The sequence below is a fragment of the Eubalaena glacialis genome, chromosome 12 (genome assembly GCF_028564815.1).
Source record: "Eubalaena glacialis isolate mEubGla1 chromosome 12, mEubGla1.1.hap2.+ XY, whole genome shotgun sequence".
Classification (NCBI taxonomy): Eukaryota; Metazoa; Chordata; class Mammalia; order Artiodactyla; family Balaenidae; genus Eubalaena; species Eubalaena glacialis.
Window position 1 is genome coordinate 39,971,704 of NC_083727.1, and position 22,260 is coordinate 39,993,963.

Here is a 22,260-nt window from a genome sequence, read left to right on the forward strand (position 1 = left end):
ATAGCAAATAAAGCACTTTAATGAAAAAATTCCCCTCTATTTTCATAGTAGTTGATATTGTCAAAATAGTTTCATAATAAAGGTAGTTCCATTTACTTTATATAAGCATAAAAGCAGTATTATAGTGTAATAGTGCTCATGCTTATTCATCACTTGATGCTCTCATATATAAATTAGATTTTGTCTTACAGGATCAATTTTTTTATGTAATTAAATTTTTTTTTTAAATTTATTTATTTTTTTATTAATTTATTTTTGGCTGTGTTGGGTCTCCGTTTCTGTGCGAGGGCTTTCTCTAGTTGTGGCAAGTGGGGGCCACTCTTCATCACGGTGAGCGGGCCTCCCACTGTCGCGGCCTCTCTTGTTGCGGAGCACAAGCTCCAGACGCGCAGGCTCAGTAGTTGTGGCTCACGGGCCTAGTTGCTCCGCGGCATGTGGGATCTTCCCAGACCAGGGCTTGAACCCGTGTCCCCTGCATTGGCAGGCAGATTCTCAACCACTGCGCCACCAGGGAAGCCCTATGTAATTAAATTTTTTATTGGAGTGTAGTTGCTGTACAATATTATATGTCACAGTTGTACAATATAGTGATTCACAATTTTTAAAGGTTGTACTCCATTTATTGGTTATTATAAAATATTGGCTATATTCCCCATGTTGTACAATATATCCTTGTAGCTTCCTTTATATCTAATAGTTTGTACCTCTTAGTCCCTTACCCCCATCTTGCCCCTCCCCCTTCCCTCTCCCCACTGGTAACCACTAGTTTATTCTCTGTATCTGTGAGTCTGCTTCTTTTTTGTTATATTCACTAGTGTGTTGTATTTTTTAGATTCTACATATAAGTGATATCATACAGTACTGCAGGATCAATTTAAAAGATATTATACCTTATCAAATTTATTATAAGCACTCTGCCTTCGAAATATGACAACTATAATTTTCCTAAGTTTTAGATAAAATAAGAAGGTCACATACACACACACATACATGCACACACACACCCCTCTATTTATTTCTGGATTTTTTTCTGATATAAAATATATCAACTTCAAGATTTGTACTTGTACAATGTACTGGGTCAATTCTAGATCACAGAAGAAGCGTGTTTGTTGAGTCTGGTGCCAAATAGTGGAAAATGAATGAAAAATAAGAACAAAGGAAAAAATATTGAAAAGTATCAGAAAATGATAGCTTATAAAATTCTTGAGAATCTGTTTTTTTAAAAAAGTTTCTAAGTAGGTCACATTTCCCTCCATGTTATACAGCACCAAAAACAGTTGCCATTTTCTAAACCTGTGATTTTACTTTTAAAGATTATTTTTGCTTCATCTTTTCTGTTGTTAAGGAGGGTGTGGTAATGAATTACCATTGCTTTTTGAATAGCTGAAGTCATCTCATTACTCATGTATGTAAAATATTACCAGGTTAAGTAGTTACCCTGTTGTGGAGGGTATATATTTTTATTTCAAGATATAAAGTTCTATTACATTGTAATAGAAAAGAGTTCAACAAGTAAAATTTTTACTGTGAGAAAGAATTTACATGGATGTTTTAAGGATTGAATATAGCATTAAAGATTGAAGGAGAATTAATCTTCCAAGAAGAGTAGTAGTAACATATTTCTTCATAATATTTAAAAACCAGGCAAGGCAGAACATTACAAAATCGGTTGTAGAAGATTATCTGGTGTACTCAGGGATATGGAACGTAAAGCCTGAAATACCTATTTTAGCCTTCACCAAGTTTTACTGCTTATTATGCTTGTAGAGGAAAGGAGATGAGGAAAAACTACAGCTCTTAAAATATTTTTCAGTATAAAAGTTTGCCTCTTACAGTGGAGCTAGGGTATAGAACCACTGTCTCATTGTACAGGAGTGCATTTCTGATAATCATTAATGACATTTCCTTATATGACACACCATTTGCTGGAATAGATACATCATTTTAGACAATCATTTAAAAATACATACTCAATGGAAAATCCTGCTAGTGATTTGTTTTAGTTTAAACCCACAAGGAACTGCTATGCCCCTGTACTTATGTTTTTTGAGTCAAATTAAGACAGGTTGTTCTCTATAAACTGATCAGGAGGTCAATCAAGCAGTAATGTCAAGATCTTCTATTGCTTCAGAGACCTTAAGTGGTCAGGACAGAATTTTCAACAGAGTAACTGTTTAGGTCTTGTCAGTTACAGTTTTTTTTTTTTTTTCTTTTTTAATTGGGGTATAGTTGTTTTACAATGTTGTGTTCGTTTTTACTGTACAGCGAAGTGGAGTTTCCTGTGCTATACGGCAGGTTCTTATTAGTTATCTATTTTATACATATTAGTGTATATATGTCAATCCCAATCTCCCAATTCATCACACCTCCCCTCCCCCTGCTTTCCCCCCTTGGTGTCCATACGTTGGTTCTCTACACCTGTGTCTCTATTTCATTGGCAGTTACAGTTAACTAAAATAAATTTTGCACATTAATTTGTTGGTAAATTGAGATAAGTATTAGAATGATGTTCTCAAAGAAGTTGCTTGGATGCAACAACTTGGATTATGGGGTTAAAAATGATTATTTGTAATATGATACTTGTAATCTTGAATTATTATTTTTTACCAGAAGCTGTGTTGTCAGCCAAGTTCTAGCAGTAGAAAGTTATTGTTTGTGGTCTACACTGTCCAAGTCCAGTGATGATGGTTGATCCAGCCAAATAGGGTGATTGACTGCCTTCACTTTGGACTTTGTAGCCAGTGAATGGAAACTCAGTATATTTGATAGAATTTCAAATGCAGATGAAGAACTGCCCACCTTTAATAAAGTTCTAAAACATCAAAAAGTTGGAATTTTAAAAAATTTCATAGTTTGAAACATCAATACTCAAGGAGAGCAAACGATCATTCTATAAGGCTCTTAACTTATAAAAACTGAAATAATCTTTCATGAAGTCTTAGGAGTGGCACTAGAATTAACTAAAGTAAGCAAGCCACAGTCTCTAGGTATGCGCAAAAGCGTGAAAACCATTAAATGGTTGCTTAAGAATTTGCACATCTCTGCTTCCAGTCAAACCTTATTGAACTCCTCCATTTGCAAATATCTTAGATTCAGAGATCTCACTCTCTCTTCAGTACCTGTTCTGCTTCCATTTGTCTCCTGTTGTTTCTTCTTCTCAACCTGCCATTTGTCCTCATGGCCACAACCTCTCCACTTTCTCTCAATTAAACAGCTCTTTCATGGCCCTACTTTTTTCTTCTACTACTCGTGCTTTCACTATCCTCACCTAACCAGTTATTTTCCTGCCACAATTGAAAGCAGTTACATCTGTTTCTAATTTGGGTTCAAAAACTACCCGTGTTGGTGTGGAACATTGCTTACACATGCATATTGATGTTATACAACAGTTTATGACTTTCATTCTAAGCTGTGCCCTCAATACTTCTCAATATTACGTCTACTTGCCTTCAGTGGTCCCCTTTTCCATTATTTTCTGAGGCAGTGTGGCAGAGTGGAAGAGCATGGACATTGGTGACAGACCTTGATTCATAACCCAACTTCAGCACTTATTATCTGAGCGATCTTGAACAAACTATTAACCTCTTTGATCCTCAGTTTCCATTTAATTCTTACCTTGTAAAGTTTTCTGTAAGGATTTAAGATACTGTAGGGAAGGTGATTTGGGGAATAGGTTGCTAATTAATGGTCACAATTGTACTTAAGCTGCCTGGTCTGGTGTCTCTAAGAGTGTACTATGGTCCTTAAACTTTCTGCCCTACATCCGAACACCTAATCATCCACAGATGATATTGTCTTCTACTTTACAGAGAAAATGCAAGTTATCAAGTGAGTACTTAACTTCTCTCCCCTCCACTTCTGTACACACTTATGATGTCACCATTAGTTTCTTCTCTCCTATTTTAGAAGAATCTGTGTTTCATGTTCTTTCCAAAGACCCCAGAGGCAGTAGAGCATGGTAGTTAAGAGAATAGTCTTTGGTTTTCAACTGCCTGGGTTCTAATTGTCTCTCTACCACTTGGGCCAGTTGTTTAACCTCTCTGTATTTGAGTTTCTCCATCTCCAAAATGGATACAATGAGGCATGTACTTCATAATATTCTGAAACAGATTGCATTAACTAAAACATTAAAAACATGACGTGTACTGCCTGGTACACAGTATGAACTTCTGTTAGCCATTACTACTGCTATGAGTTAGTATCATTTCCTGCTTTACTCTCTTCTCAAAATGCTCTCTGACTATAAACATACTGTGGACATTTAATCTCATCCATTGTATAAATAGCATTGATTATGCTATTAATCATGAGATAAAAATGATTAATTCATTAAGAGGTAAAAATCTTGTTTTGCATTAAAATATTAAAATTGAATCAAGGTGGTTTAATGAGAGGAATGCTATTGAATTATTATCAAAGAAACCATAAAGTTCTTAAAATATGAAAAAAATCATTTTACACAGTTGGTAAGATAGAAGTGAAGACAAAATCAGTTCATGACTCCTGGTAGATTCTGAACAGCTCAGAACTCTCCATATATGTAACCCTAAACTGTGAGCCAAAAGCAGGTAGAACATTTCTGACATAGGCAAGGAGGGGTGGATTTCAGAAATTTAAGCTATTAAGACATTATTTTTCATTATTAAGATTCTCTTATGATTATTTTTATCTATTCCAATGTTGCCTAAGCAGATATATAATAATGCATTAAGTATCACATTCCGTTTGGAGTTAAGAGCTGCATGCTCACTGAAAGGTCTTCCTCAGTGACTAAAATTTACATTTCTGAGTTATTTTTCCCATAAGGATATTAAAGTTTCCATTAATATTTTAAATATGAAAACTTTAAAAAAACTTTTGATGTTGCTCTCAGAGGATTACCTAATCAATGATATTATTTAGTTGCATATTATAATAGAGAATCAGAAAGATATGATTGCTGTTTATAATGTCCACCTAGTCATTTCTGCATAACAAACTTTATTTGAAATAGAGACCAACACCAGCCAATTTTAATATATTTACTGTACCAGTATTGGTGCAAAAAGAGATGGAAGGTTACTTTCTCTTCCACAGAGGTACTATTGCTGAATACACGGATCCTCTGATGTCTAGTTAACAGTTTACATAACTGGCAGCATTACTTATGAACAAACTGTTTTGCTTGGAGTCAAAATTAGCCACAAATATCATGTACTTTAGGATAAAAGTTACAATAGTAGTTTTTAAAAAGACATCTCTTTCAGATTGTGAGACCATCCAACATAATCTGAACCAGAAATCTTGGAAAAAGTTTGTTTAGAGGTGAGCTATGAGTTCAGTGTTTTGAGGCACAAAGGGAAGAGAGAAATGAATATATTTGATTGCATTTTAAAATCCTTCTTCACATAGAAAGTAGACAATGCTCTCCCTGGTAAGTAAACAAGTTAAGTGTTACTGCAGCAAATGGAAAGAGCTGGAGTTAGACCTCCATTCAAGTTCATGTTCTGTTGGGATCTGGCCCAGAGCATGTATTTTTGTTCTTAGAACATTGGTTGGGAAATATAAGATACCCCATAAAAATAATAATTATTAAAAAATTCAAACAACTAATTGTTGGACATCCAACTTATTTTTACATTACAATTTAAAATGTAAGTTAAAATGGTTAATAACTGAAGAACATTTACATTTCCCAGGCTTTTCCCATACCAATAACTTAAAACTGTAAGATAGATAGCCAGAAAGCAATATTCAGTCGCACATGGAATGTTCCAATCACATTATTCAACAACAGTAAAATGTTTGTTAGAACCATACATATATGTGTTAAGATAACAGTTAAGGTGTTTGGCTTTAGAGTAAAGCTGAGAAGATAATTGAGGCTATATAGTAAAGTAAAAAAAAAGAAAATCTCCAAACAAAACAGGTGGTTGGCTATTTGGCAAAATGGATTCAAGGTCCAACTTTTTCACAGACTAGCTTTGTGAACTTGAACCACTTGATATGTCTGTGCTTCACTTTTCCAATTATCTAATAAGAGGAGTAGACCAGATCAAGGGACCTCAATGTTTTTGTGGAATAGAGTTGTATTTGATTCTCCTGGAGCTTAAGTTGGTGATAGTCATTGTGAATACTGGGAGGTAAGGAGACAGAGAAATTAAAGAAAAGTAGAAATCCATGTATCTGGGAACAGAGCCAATATTGGGGCTTTGTCAAGTGCAATCTCTTTACAATGGAAATGAAGGTAGGTTGGTGGGAAAATCCTATGGGTAAGTAGAATGGTGGGAGAAATTTCTGCTGTAAGATCAACAGCCTTGGACCATCAGACAAAATGAGGACCAACTTTAAAATAAAGCTCATTGTAAGTTTGGAGCTAACCAAAATGATTAATATCTAAATTTATTTTATTATTTTAAAATGTCTTTGTTGAATACTATACTTACATTTTAAAATTGAACATGGAACTCTTTATGGAAAGTATATCTAAAAAACTATTTTATTTATAAAACTACATTTTATAATTCAAAACTTGTGAGAAATGTACTGTAATTTTCTTAATCATCTTTTAATGAGTATCAAATGGCACTATAAAGTGAAAAATAATTTTTGAGTAAATTTGAAATGATGAAAATAATTAACTTAGTGGTCAACTAAAGCAATTACAATTTATCATATATATTTGGACAATCTCATTTTATTACTCATTATTGATAGTGACTATGAATCACTGCAAAAGTGATGTTTTCTCTTTTATTTTGCTTAAATTTTATTATTTCCTTTCAAGTTTATAAAAATAATTTTGAGTGCTAAGTATCATTATATCCATTTTATAATGAGTAAACTGGGGCTAAGAAAAATTAGTTGTTCAAGGTAAGTTACTTGGTAAGAGGCAGAGCAGGAATTCATATCCAGGTCTTCCTAACACTGAAATCTGTGCTTTTAATCACCATGGACTCTACTCTTTACTTATATAACTATTTCACAAATATTTGTTGAACCCCTATAATATTTGTAACAACTCTCTGGGCATCAGGTCGATAGGAGTAAATAACACTAAAAACTTGCCCTCTTGGAACTTGCAAAGTGAAGTGTGGGAGACAGAAATGAAACTAAACTAACTAAATAAGTAAATTACACAGTATGTTAAATTATAATGATGCCAAAGAGAAATAAACCAAGGGAAGGGGACAGAGGGTGTTCAGGGGGACTATTGCAATTTTAAATAGGGTGCTCAGGGAAGACCACTCTGAGAAGATAATATATGAGTTAAAACTGGGAGGAGCTGAAGGAAACTTGCCATGGGGCTACGTAGCAAATGAGGATTCCAGGAAAGAAAATAGCAATTGTGAAGGCCCTGAAGTGGCAGAATGCCTAGCAAATTCAAGCCACATAAAGGGGGCCAGTGTGACTAGAGCACAATAAATACATGGGATTGTAGAAGATAAGATCACAAAAGCACAGGGAGCCAAACTTCATAGGAACTTGTAGCTGTTGCAATTACTTAGACTTGTCTCTAAGTGAGATAAAGGGCTACTGGAGGATTTTGAGAATTGTGCATGATCTGACTTATATTTTATCAGTGTTGAGAAGAACCTAAAGGGGAGAAAGGGTGGAACAGAGAAACCAGAGGAGGCTAGTGGCAATAATTCAGGGGCCTTGGAATAGTGACTAAGGGGGGAAATAGTGGGAAGTAGTTGATTCTAGATGTATCTGGAAGGTAGAGCTAATGGTATTTGCTGTGGTTTCAACGTGAATTGTGGGAGAAAACTTTGTAAAGCATTTTCCCTGAACTACTACAAGTTATGGAGTTGCCCTTAACTGACATGGGAAGATCAGGTTTGGAGAGAGGATAGAGATGAGGAGCTCAGTTTTGAATATGGTAAACTGAAATGTCTCTTAGACATCCATGTGGAGATATGTTGTGTAGTTGGACCTGGGGCATAGGGGAGAAGTTGAGGCCATATTGGGAAACATGAGTTATAATAGAGACTGGATGAAAGGGAATTAGTGAGGACACAAAAGATATACAAGGATTGAGCCTTGGGTATTTCAACATTCAGCAGTTGTTGGAGAGATGAAGAGGAAACTTCAAAGTAGAATAAAAAGTGGGGCCAAAAAGAAGGAAGATAACTGGGATTGTGGTGACCTGGAAGCAAAGAAAATGTTTACAAGCAGAGTGAGTGTGACCAGTTGTGTGGAAAGCTGCTGAGGGATCAAGTAATACAAGAACTGAGAAGTGGCCATTGAATTGACCAGCATGAAGGTTATCAACAACAACAGTTTCAGCGGGTAGTGGGAGAAAATCTTGAACAGAGTGGATTTAAGACAGAATTTGCAGAGACAATCTTTTGAGGAGTTTTCCTCTAAAGTGAAAGAAGTATATGGAGTGTTTACTGAAGGAGGGAAATGAGTAATGATGGCGAGAGGCCTTTTCTTTAGATAGGAGAACAACATTTTTATATGTTGATGGAACAATTCAGACGGGGGAGAAAACGGATGATGTAGGAGAGAGAAGTGAGTATTGTGGAAGCAGCGTTCTTGTGTTGGAGACAGTAGATGAAATTAGAAAGCAAATGGAGGAGCTGGCATTTGCTAAGAGCAAGGGATGAGCAAAGAGTTCATCCATTTTAAACAGTGGGGAGAAAGAGTAGGTGGGAACAGATTCAGGTATCTGAGGGATGAAGTGGTGAAGGTTTGTGGATGTTTTCTTCTGAGTTTTTTACTCACTGACATGTTGGCATATAATGTTACATTAAATTATATAATATTCAGATTAGGTAGATAAATCTCAGGTATCTTGAATTGCAGACTTAATTTAAAATTTAAAATTAGACTAGAATGTGGCATAAACTGAGAATAAAACCTTTTGAAAACTGTAGCAGATTCACATTATGTCTGTTAAATAGTGACTTTTTTATTGCTATAATAAAAATTTATGCTTATTCATGGAAAGAGCTATTGTTCTCTTCTAGGTCTTTTTTCTTCAGAAACAAGGAGGTGGTAATCATCATTATCAACCTTATCTTTGAAGATCAGGGACAGCAATAAATATAATGTTCTTTACGTGAGGGTTAAAATCATCATAGGGTGAATGAATAATTTCTATTTTGTGACAGAATAAGTGACCTTTTCAGTGACAGGAGTCTGTGGGAGAAAGAATAAAATACCCATTTGTATATTAAAATTCTCAATTCCAACTATCTGATAACATTTCTTGTCAAACTATTCTAACAGCTTCTATCACTTTTGGGAATGTTTAAATAAAATCTTAACAAAAATAGAGAAAACAAGCTTTTCCCTTTCTCTATACTTTGTGCCAAAAGAAGAAAGGTTTATATTGTACATTTCTGTTAACAGGTACAAAAAGAATTTATAATGTGGGATCTATCCAAGAAGAATATTCCCAAAGTTTGCTTAAAAAAAGTGATTTAAAAATAGTGTACATTTAAGCTACATTTAGAATGTTCTACAAGCTTAAAGGATATTTGGAGTCAGGTTTTAAAAACAGTGGGATTTAGTGTAATATGTTTGGCAACAAAATCAGTGCAGTTCATACAACTGATGAATTGATGCAGACCCAGCTGACTAACACGTACCATGTGTTTGCTTTGGCAGAGAATTTGGAAAAATAATTTGGAGAAAAACTTATATTATTCAACAGATTTCACTTTTGTTGTTGTTTTGTGGGATTTTAAAAAATTTCTAATCAGTCTTGCAAAGGTAGAGTTTGCAAAGATCTTCCCATTGATTGGAACCAGATTTGGGCCTTTCACAGAAAAAAAAAAAGATGAAGAGGATAATTCTATTTATTTCATATGTTTCTCTTAATTACCCACTGCTCAGAAATAGATTTATGACTAGTCATTTCTCAATTGATACCATGTTTATGAATTTATTCTATCTAAAAAACAATGCTATAAAATGCCCCTTATTAACATTTCTAATATAATCATGGCATGTAGAATCTTCTATTTAAACTTTGATTGCCAAGAACAGCACTGTGTTTTGCAGTAATGTTTAAGTATGTTATTCTGAGACTTGTTAATTAATAGACTTACTTTTTATGTTGTTGTTCAGACATAAGATTAAAGCTTGTTTCCTTTGTAAAGTAGGTTATTTGAATATTGCTACAAGGTTTCAAAAGAGTTTGTTGGCTTGTTAGAGTATTGGAATTCTCACTGTTTAGTAAAATCCTGAAATATTAATGATGGGATGAACTCAAGGCTGGAAAGAGCTCCGATTCCATTTTATGGGGTTGAAAGTTGCTTCAGAGGCTATTCTGACCATTATAAGATACGTATGTTGAATATACTCCTAAATTGACTTCAGGAGCCAGACAAACTATTTTCCACTATAGATTAGCCTGAATTTCTGTGCCATGTTGCTAAACCATGCCGTTCAGGAGATAATGAGATAGTTTCCTCAAAGGAGTATGAACAATCCCTAAAGCTGGAGGCAGTGCAGTATAGCATATATAAATGTACAGTGCTATTACATAGGAAAGAGCTGCAGACTGATGAAACAGGCAAGTGATTTTCTGAAGTAAACACAAACATTATTTGAAGATTACTCCACCTCTATTTTTTGGTGTTCTTGGACAAGTTGTTAACCACTGTGAAACTCAGTTGGACTTGTATAAAAATGTGGATACTGATACCTACTTTATTTCCAAGGTTGTTATAAAGATAAAAGAAACTATGTACTGTGTATTGCACTTGGTACATGGGATCCTTCCTTTCCTCCCACTAGACTGTAACCTTAAGAGTAGGACTGTGAGAATCTTTATGCAGTCATCAGCACGTTCTCATAGGTACTGAGAGGATATTCAGGGGAGGAGAACCTATAACTGCAAGGCAGTGGAAGAGGTGCCATTTATCTAATTGATACAACTTTCTCAGATTGGATTTATTATCTCTCTTTTATTAAAAGAAAACAGGATTAGAGAGTTAAACCCAAAGCCATATAGCTAGTAGTATGAGAAGAAGCTAGAATTCACAACAGGATGATCTGCCTTTCAAAGGCATGCCTTTCTAGAGCTTTCTAGTGGAAAGGGAGGACTTTTTTTAAAGTCATAACTATATGCCCTATGTTTTCAAGAGGCATGTTCTCGTTTAATTTTCAGAACAATACTATGAGAAAGACGTTATATTTCCCATTTTACATGAGAAGAAACTCATACCCAGAGATTAAGTAACTTTCTTCAGGTCATACAACTAATAATTTAGCAAACAGTGATGCAAATCCAAATAAACAGTCCAGTTCAAACCCAAAAAAAGTCCAAAAACAAAAGTCCAGTTCCAAACTCATGCTTTTCCTAATACAACATGCTGCCTGGAGGTACAGGATCAGCAAGATGAGAGGTCAGCACTTGGGGATAAATATTTGGGGAACGTGACTGGAATGTATGTTGAGGAAGAGGATGGGAGCAGAGATGAGAATCCAAGATTGAGCTTTTGCTGTGGGCGGCAGGGAGCTCAATTTATATTTCATCTTCTTCCAAACCTCTAGACTCCTACTGCTGTGCAGAACTTTCTGTTCCCTGAACTTTCCATGCTTCTGTACCTTTGAGCATGTATTTTCCTCTGTCTAGAATTCCATTCACTCTTCTTTTTCTGGAAAACATCTCTTTAACTTAAAAAATGCAGTTCCAAATTTATTTTGCAAATCTTTTGCTGACCCAACCAATGTTGAATTGGATGCTCTTCTTCTGAGATCCTTTAGTCCAATATTGTCTCAGATACTTACCTCAGAAGCATCATTTTTATGACTCTAGAAGAATGAAATAGAGTTGCTGAGAACTGATGGTCCTGAAGATTTTCTAATCCTATATCTAAGTGTGGATTTGATAATCCTGCAAGGTTATTCTAAATGTATAAACTCCTTAGATTTTAGGACAAGGGAGAATTGAAAGCTTCACACACACACACACAGACACACACACACACGCACGCACACACAGGCAAGATCTGAAACCTTGGGTAGGGTTTCCAGAGATCCTCACCACTGCCCCCATACTGCATGGTGTCTACCCTCGACATATCTACCTGATATCCCTCACCGTGCTTTGTACATAATAAGCAATATGAACAACTGAAGTTCAGAGGAATTAGCACAATTATGTAAATTAAGGAGAAGTATGATCAAGATTAGAATGAACTAGACCCTTGTGGTATGTGGGCCTTTGCTGGGAAACAGTGATTCTGTCACATTGATTTCCAAGTCCAACATCCTGTTTCCAATGCATATCTATTAACACCTTCATGATTATCTTTTTTTTAAAGAATTACTATTGTATTACAAATGTTTTCTTTTGGCTGTAAAATTTTGATTCAGCAGTAAAGTTAGATTTACTGACTGGGAGAACAAGGACTGTTTACTTTTTTCTCTGCTTCGTGCCAAGTCTGTAGTGTGTGGTAGAATAGAGCAGTAGATAATTATTGTTTTTCAAATACCATTATTTTTTCCAATCAAACATTCATTGAGAGTCATGAATTTTACAAGTGAATTTATCACTAGTGCAAATATAGTGATAAATTCATTAACATTTATTTTATCTTCTCCATTCACTGAATTTCCCATATGTACAATCAGGGTCTATTAAATAAAAAAAGAAGAAAGACCTATTAGGGACAGCAAAGCAAAACATGAAATGCAGACTTAGCAACTAACTGGTAAATCTAGAATATTCAGGCAACAATAAAAGGCTTATTTGTCTATGTTCATTGTCCCTCCTCTCAGATATTTACTGGCCCCTTTACTTTGGGCTATATTGATCAAGGATAAAAGGGAAGCAGAGATCTATGGCTTGATTTAATCATTGAAAATAAAAATGTTTATCTTTGAAATATAACTTGGATCATGGTCTCATAGTTTTGTGGACTGGTGCTAATGCTGAAAATTCAAGACTATAGCTTTTGTGATTCTTGGTCAACAGTCAATGCTTGGCTTGGGCACTAAAGTCCTAAAAAGTGGGCTTGTTAAGTAACAAATACATCTAAGTTGGATGAACAGAACAGTTTCAAAATGTGTCTTTGGTCTGGCATTTCTGCATTATTTTTTAAACCCACAAAATGTAGATTTTTATCTCTAACTTCTGTTCACTCACTTGTGGCTACTTTAGGAAGTAGTTTTTCTTTTCTTTACTTCCTCAGTGGGAACTGCAAGATCATTGTTGGTGCAACTTGGCCACTGCTTAACAGAAGCAGCTTGTTTATATTACTTCCTGTATTTTTTTAAGACCAGCGTTTGTTATCCCTTAAGAATTTCTCAACGTTTTCTGTCTTAAGGATTTTTTTTCCTGGAGGAATAAGTCAGGGACTCAATTAGGCTAATAATATCTTACCCATGAGGACATAATGAATTTATTCTCCACTCAATAGCCTTTGGAGAAAATTACTCAGTATGTAGAAGGGGGGAAAATCAGGCTATAAGAAATCCTTTCTGTGAGGCTACATTTCCCAGATTCTTGCCATAAAAAATCCATTTTGATACTTTTCAAAAATACTCCATGCGATAAATTAAGGCTCTCTATTTAAATCTACCTACTCTTTTAGGAATGAGAGGTATTAAAAATTCTAGTTTGGCTGAGTAAAGAAATGTTAATGATCTGTCTAGCAGTTGAATTTAAGCATACTAGCTTGCGATTATGCTGCCAAAACAAATGAAAATTCATTGCCTGCTATTGGAACCAATTTAGTTAGGTAACACTTCATTTTTCAGGCATCGTCAGGGGAATGAGTTATTCCACTTAAGTGAATTTTCCACATAAATGCTTCAGAATTATCTTTTTAAAACAGAAATCAAGGCATGTTGGTGTCTTATTGAAATCCTTCAGTGACTGACCATTGTCTAAAGAATAATGCATTGCTTTATAATCTACCATTCCAGTTTCATCTCCCTTCAATTCCCATACCACCTATGATCCACTTTAATTTGTTCACCATTCTCTAGACCTATCATGCTCTTTTAATTTTTTGATTCCCAGATGCTGTTCCATGTGGTCATGACTCCTCAACAATTTACTAGATCTCTTCTCTCTGCTTCCAGGGCCACAGTACGTTTCCAGTATGGAAGCCATACCATATGGTGATTTTTAATTTCTATGTTAGCTTCCCTCACTAAATTGGGACCTAACAGTTGTCAGGGAACACACCCTTCTCCACCTTTATTTTTTAATCTTCATATCTTTAGAGACTCATTTAGTGCCTGAAAAACAGTGATATTATACTTATTTCCTGTGGGAGCTGTAAGAAATTGCCAAAAACTGGGTGGCATAAAATGAAATTTATTCTCTCATAGTTTTAGTTTCTAGAAATCAGAAATTGAGGTGTCAGCAGGGCCATGGTCCCTCCAGAGACTCCAGGGGAGAATCTGTTCCATACCTCTTTCAGCTTCTGATGTGTATCAGAAATCCTTGGCATTCCTTAGTTTGTAACCACAGCACTTTATCTTTGCCACCATCTTTACATCACCTTCTCCTATGTGCATCTGTTTCAAAACTCCATCCACCTTTCTAAGGAAGTACATACGATTTCACTTAGGGCTCACCTGGATAATACAGGAGAAGTTCTTCCTCTCAACATCCTTAACTGAATCACATTATTAGCCATATAAGGTAATACACACAGGTCCTAGGCATTAGTACATGGAAACATCTTTGGGGGCCATTATCAGTCTATCACAGATACTTAATGTATTTGAAACTGAATTACCCATTCAAATGCTAAAACTTTCAAAATATAAAAACATTTAAAAAAACTACTAACTCATATCTCATGCTTAATTGCTTCCTTAAAATTAGAACATAGTATTCAAACCATATTTTCATATTTTCTTGATACTAGTGTTTTCTGATTTTCAAAATAAACTGTACTTTCAGTCATGGATTAATTTTAGGCTTCTAAAGTATTTAGGAAAGCTCTTTCACTGCTCTCCAAATATGTTCAGATGACAGTAGTTATTGAGTACGTAATGAAGAGCTATACATACAAATAAGATTCAGTTCTTTCTTCAAAGAAGTTACTGATTAATGTGGAAAATAGACATGGAAGCAGACCTATATCAATAAAATATGCAACTGTTGTGTGGCTAAAGGTTAATAAAACCATTCTGCTTTATGTATGAGCAGTTGACATTTGGTTAACTTTCTCTCTCTGTTCCCCTGGAAACCTGGTAAAAGTAACATATCAACTTTATTTTTGATAACGTTGGTTGTGGTAAAAATTGATTGATTAGCAAATTCCATCTAGACTTGGAAGAAGTATGAATTAGCCATATTAAGAATAAATGAGGGGATATATGTATACATATAGCTGATTCACTTTGCTATATAGCAGAAACTAACACACCATTGTAAAGCAATTATACTCCAATAAAGATGTTAAAAAAAATAAAAGAGGAAAAAAAAAAAGAATAAATGAACTATAAATAATTGAAGAGGATGACATAACAAGATTGCCAGGAAGTGCTAAGGGCCTAGCTGGGGTTGGAGATGAGAATTCATGGTTGATCTAAGCTATATAGTCATGTGATTTTTCTCCAGCAAGACCTGGTCATCCAAGTACAGGAAAAGGCAAGATGAGTTTGTAGTATTCTTCAAGGTTAGAGTTTTGCCTGGTTAGTTTTAGTGGAATAATTTGGGTACTAAGGACTTAGAAATGCTGGCTAGAGAAATTCTGGTGATAAACCATGGGGCTCTAGGGAATGAAAAGTGGATAGAAAAGGATTGATAAATTAGAAGGAAATGGAGGCCTCAAGGACCTTTGCCCTTCTCAGTGGTAGAAAGATGTTGTCAACAAGGGCATGAGAAACTGAAAGGAAAAGAAATAGTGATTGAGGAAGAGTTGTTTGAAAGAAACCAAACAGGGAACTATTCCCTGTGGTGACAAAGATGTGCATTGGGAGGCGGTGACTGAAGCAGAGAGTAGGTTGAAGGTGGCTGAAGCTAAGAGGTTCAGAAATTATAATGCTGTTGTGTAGTTGGATAATATGACTAGATGTTGAGATGACTCACAATAACAAAAGCACTTGGGGTGGAGACAAGACTATGAATCAAATGGCAAATTTCCAAAGAATAGGAAGAGTTGCTCAGTGTCAGCAGATGATAGCGGCCAAGAGGAAGAAAGAGACTCAGAAAACAATGAGTTATTCAATGGTTGCACAAGGATACTTAGCATAGCATTTTGGTAATTAAAAAAAAAAAGGAGAGAGAATTTTACTGTCCATTAATAGAGACTGGTTAAATTATGGTGCAGCCATATTGTAGAATCCATGTAGAATCCATATTGTAGAATCCACTTAAGATTGAAGTGGATCTGTTTCTACAGATGTGGATGGATGTCAGTAATACATTGTTGGGTGAATAAAGTTGTAGAACAATGTATGTATTTTAAATAAAATCTTTGTATATATGTACTTGTGTGTGTAGAAAAGGTCTGGAAAACACCCCAGAATTCTAATATGATTACTTTTGGAGAATGGGACTTGAAGTGGGGAAGATACCCTTTTGTACTTTACATATTTTGTATTTTTCAAAACTTGTATCATTTTTTGTAATTAGCAATTTGAATAAACTTTGAGAAAGTAAAAAAAAGAAAAAGTGAACGAACTAACCAGAAATCTATTCTTTCATATAAAAATCTGGAGAAGCTCAGATTGACTAAATCTTTCTATTTAAAATAAATAAAAACCACCAAAAAAATCCACAATGAGTTATTACATAGAGATGGAAGAGAACTGAAGGGCTGGGAGAGAAGCAATGCTCTCTCTAGGCTCTGAGGTGGCTGATGGGTAGAAGAAGAGACACTTTGCACTAGAGGCAGTGGCATTGTGGGAGAGGAGGCTTTGTTCATAATAGTGAAGTAGAAAAAGCACTTTCAGACGGGAATGGTGAGTGTTTACAATGGACAGAGATTCCAGAAAGCCCTGTGACATGAATTTGGATTGCAAGAGAAGAGCAGTAGGGAGAAAGGCAATTAATTGTGCAGAGATGTAAAGAAAGCATAAGGTAGTTAGGTGATGATCCATTTTTTCAAAAGGCTATGTTCAGGAAAAGGCAGTGACCAAAATTAAAAGAGGAAAGATGCATGCATGGAATTGATGACCTGAAATATCCCAACTTTGAAGCCAATCATTTGGGTGTAGGGCCCTCAGAGGTAACTGGCTTGGTTTTAGCAGAGCAGATGAGAAATATCACAAGGTGGTGAAGGACCAGCCTCAGCTCCAGGGGGTTGGTGAGGATTTGACACATCAGTCACTTCTTACTACTGTCGGGGTAAAAGATGTTTTTTATGGTAAATTGTATCATCTTGAAATGTACTGCTTTTTAATCTATTTTGAGACTGGAATTGGATAAAAATTTTTTTTCTAGAATCAGACAACTTCTGTTCAGTATAATTCTTTTAAAAAAATCCTTCCTCTCTTTCTGGTTTTCTTCCTATGATTTTAGTGTATTGGGTAGATAAGATGTTTTCATATTAAGATTTTAGAAGATAAAGTCTAGCTTCCTTTGTAACATGCTGCATAATTTCCCCCTTACATATTGAAAATAAAGATTTTCTTTATTAAATTAGTAGATGAAATTGTTTAATTATTGCTTAATATTTTTTTAAATGTTAAAAATTACCTGCTCAAGGTAAAGTTCTTAGTTTGTGGGAGGAAGTAATGAGTCAAGCACTCATTAGTTTTAGGGCTAAAATCTAATTATTTATCCATGTTTTATTAACAATATAACCTTGAGTTTGAAGTTTTGCTTTTTTTTTCTACTTCTCTAATCTTTTCAGCTGGGAAAAGTCAAGCCCAGGAATCATATATCTGTGACTTGGGCTGTTCTATTCTAATGTCCTAACTCAGAGACTCAAAAACACTTGTATCCCTTTGACATATTTATATTCTTCCAATTTAGAAGAGTAATAATAACTTTTAGGTCCAACATTTCTAGCATTTTGCAATTCGATGGTTTAGAACATTTGGTTTAGACTTAAGGACTTTCCACACTTGCAGAGATATTCTCTTCCTTGTAGATCATTAAAGATAGTTTTCTTTGACCTGAGTTAATTTCCCCAGATAATCTCATTATATTCTTGGCACCATAAATTCATAACTTAAATTGTGCTAACTAAAAGCTGTGGTATATTAATATTTTCAGTAGACCTACTTACTTTTGTCTCCTGTATGCCTCACATTGACTTTCTCACTCCAGGGATGTTAAGAATAAGTGATAGGTGAATGTGGATGATGGCGGAGTAGAAGGACGTGCTCTCACTCCCTCTTGCGAGAGCACCAGAATCACAACTGGCTGCTGGACAATCATCGACAGGAAGACACTGGACTTCACCAAGGAGGATACCCCACGTCCAAGGACAGAGGAGAAGCCACAGTGAGACGGTAGGAGGGGCGCAATCAGAGTAAAATCAAATCCCATAACTGCTGGGTGGGTGACTCACAGACTGGCGAGCACTTATACCACAGAAGTCCACCCACTGGAGTGAACGTTCTGAGCCCCACGTCAGGCTTCCCAACCTGGGGGTCCGGCAACAGGAGGAGGAATTCATAGAGAATCAGACTTTGAAGCCTAGTGGGAATTGATTGCAGGACTTCGACAGGACTGGGAGAAACAGAGACCCCACTCTTGGAGGGCGCACACAAAATAGTTTGTGCATCGGGACCCAGGGGAAAGAGCAGTGACCCTGGGGGAGATTGAACCAGACATAACTGCTGGTGTTGGGGGGTCTCCTGCAGAGGCGGGGGCTGCCTCTGTTTCACCGTGGGGACAAGGACACTGGCAGCGGAGGTTCTGGGAAGTACTCCTTGGCGTGAGCCCTCCCAGAGTCTGCCATTAGCCCCACCAAAGAGCCCGGGTAGGCTCCAGTGTTGGGTTGCCTCAGGCAAAACAACCAACAGGGAGGGAACCCAGCCCCACCCATCAACAGTTAAGTGGATTAAAGTTTTACGGAGCTCTGACCGCCACAGCAACAGTCAGCTCTACCCACCTCCAGAGCCTCCCATCAAGCCTCTTAGATAGCCTCAACCACCAGAGGGCAGACAGCAGAAGCAAGAAAAACTACAGTCCTGCAGCCTGTGGAACAGAAATCACATTTACAGAAAGACAAGATGAAAAGGCAGAGGGCTATATACCAGATGAAGGAACAAGATAAAACCCCAGAAAAACAACTAAATGAAGTGGAGATAGGCAACCTTCCAGAAAAAGAGTTCAGAATAATGATAGTGAAGATGATCCAGGACCTTGGAATAAGAATGGAGGCAAAGATTGAGAAGATGAAAGAAATGATTAACAAAGACCTAGAAGAATTAAAGAACAAACAAACAGAGATGACCAATACAATAACTGAAATGAAAACTACACTAGAAGGAATCAATAGCAGAATAACTGAGGCAGAAGAACGGATAAGTGACCTGGAAGACAGAATGGTGGAATTCACTGCTGCGGAACAGACTAAAGAAAAAAGAATGAAAAGAAATGAAGACAGCCTAAGAGACCTCTGGGACAACATTAAACGCAACAACATTCACATTATAGGGGTCCCAGAAGGAGAAGAGAGAGAGAAAGGACCAGAGAAAATATTTGAAGAGACTATAGTCGAAAACTTCCCTAATATGGGAAAGGAAATAGCCACCCAAGTCCAGGAAGCGCAGAGAGTCCCATACAGGATAAACCCAAGGAGAAACACTCCGAGACACATAGTAATCAAAGTGGCAAAAATTAAAGACAAAGAAAAATTATTGAAAGCAGCAAGGGAAAAACGACAAATAACATACAAGGGAACTCCCATAAGGTTAACAGCTGATTTCTCAGCAGAAACTCTACAAGCCAGAAGGGAGTGGCATGATATACTTAAAGTGATGAAAGGGAAGAACCTACAACCAAGATTACTCTACCCGGCAAGGATCTCATTTAGATTCGATGGAGAAATCAAAAGCTTTACAGACAAGCAAAAGCTAAGAGAATTCAGCACCACCAAACCAGCTCTACAACAAATGTTAAAGGAACTTCTCTAAGTGGGAAACACAAGAGAAGAAAAGGACCTACAAAAACAAACCCAAAACAATTAAGAAAATGGTCATAGGAACATACATATCGATAATTACCTTAAATGTGAATGGATTAAATGCTCCAGCCAAAAGACACAGGCTTGCTGAATGGATACAAAAACAAGACCCATATATATGCTGTCTACAAGAGACCCACTTTAGACCTAGGGACACATACAGACTGAAAGTGAGGGGATGGAAAAAGATATTCCATGCAAATGGAAATCAAAAGAAAGCTGGAGTAGCTATACTCATATCAGATAAAATAGACTTTAAAATAAAGAATGTTACAAGAGACAAGGAAGGACACTACATAATGATCAAGGGATCAATCCAAGAAGAAGATATAACAATTATAAATATATATGCACCCAACATAGGAGCACCTCATTACATAAGGCAACTGCTAACAGCTATAAAAGAGGAAATTGACAGTAACACAATAATAGTGGGGGACTTTAACACCTCACTTACACCAATGGACAGATCATCCAAAATGAAAATAAATAAGGAAACAGAAGCTTTAAATGACACAATAGACCAGATAGATTTAATTGATATTTATAGGACATTCCATCCAAAAACAGCAGATTACACGTTCTTCTCAAGTGCGCACGGAACATTCTCCAGGATAGATCACATCTTGGGTCACAAATCAAGCCTCAGTAAATTTAAGAAAATTGAAATCATATGAAGCATCTTTTCTGACCACAACGCTATGAGATTAGAAATGAATTACAGGGGAAAAAACGTAAAAAACACAGACACATGGAGGCTAAACAATACGTTACTGAATAACCAAGAGATCACTGAAGAAATCAAAGAGGAAATCAAAAAATACCTAGAGACAAATGACAATGAAAACACGACAACCCAAAACCTATGGGATGCAGCAAAAGCAGTTCTAAGAGGGAAGTTTATAGCTATACAAGCCTACCTCAAGAAACAAGAAAAATCTCAAGTAAACAATCTAACCTTACACCTAAAGAAACTAGAGAAAGAAGAACAAACAAAACCCAAAGTTAGCAGAAGGAAAGAAATCATAAAGATCAGAGCAGAAATAAATGAAATAGAAACAAAGAAAACAATAGCAAAGATCAATAAAACTAAAAGCTGGTTCTTTGAGAAGATAAACAAAATTGATAAGCTATTAGCCAGACTCATCAAGAAAAAGAGGGAGAGGACTCAAATCAATAAAATCAGAAATGAAAAAGGAGAAGTTACAACAGACACCGCAGAAATACAAAGCATCCTAAGAGACTACTACAAGCAACTTTATGCCAATAAAATGGACAACCTGGAAGAAATGGACAAATTCTTAGAAAGGTATAACCTTCCAAGACTGAACCAGGAAGAAGCAGAAAATATGAACAGACCAATCACAAGTAATGAAATTGAAACTGTGATTAAAAATCTTCCAACAAACAAAAGTCCAGGACCAGATGGCTTCACAGGTGAATTCTATCAAACATTTAGAGAAGAGCTAACACCTATCCTTCCCAAACTCTTCCAAAAAATTGCAGAGGAAGGAACACTCCCAAACTCATTCTATGAGGCCACCATCACCCTGATACCAAAACCAGACAAAGACACTACAAAAAAAGAAAATTACAGACCAATATCACTGATGAATATAGATGCAAAAATCCTCAACAAAATACTAGCAAACAGAATCCAACAACACATTAAAAGGATCATACACCACGATCAAGTGGGATTTATCCCAGGGATGCAAGGATTCTTCAATATACGCAAATCAATCAATGTGATACACCATATTAACAAATTGAAGAATAAAAACCATATGATCATCTCAATAGATGCAGAAAAAGCTTTTGACAAAATTCAACACCCATTTATGATACAAACTCTCCAGAAAGTGGGCATAGAGGGAACCTACCTCAACATAATAAAGGCCATATATGACAAACCCACAGCAAACATCATTCTCAACGGTGAAAAACTGAAAGCATTTCCTCTAAGATCAGGAACGAGACAAGGATGTCCACTGTCACCACTATTATTCAACATAGTTTTGGAAGTCCTAGCCACGGCAATCAGAGAAGAAAAAGAAATAAAAGGAATACAAATTGGAAAAGAAGAAGTAAAACTGTCACTGTTTGCAGATGACATGATACTATACATAGAGAATCCTAAAACTGCCACCAGAAAACTGCTAGAGCTAATTAATGAATATGGTAAAGTTGCAGGATACAAAATTAATGC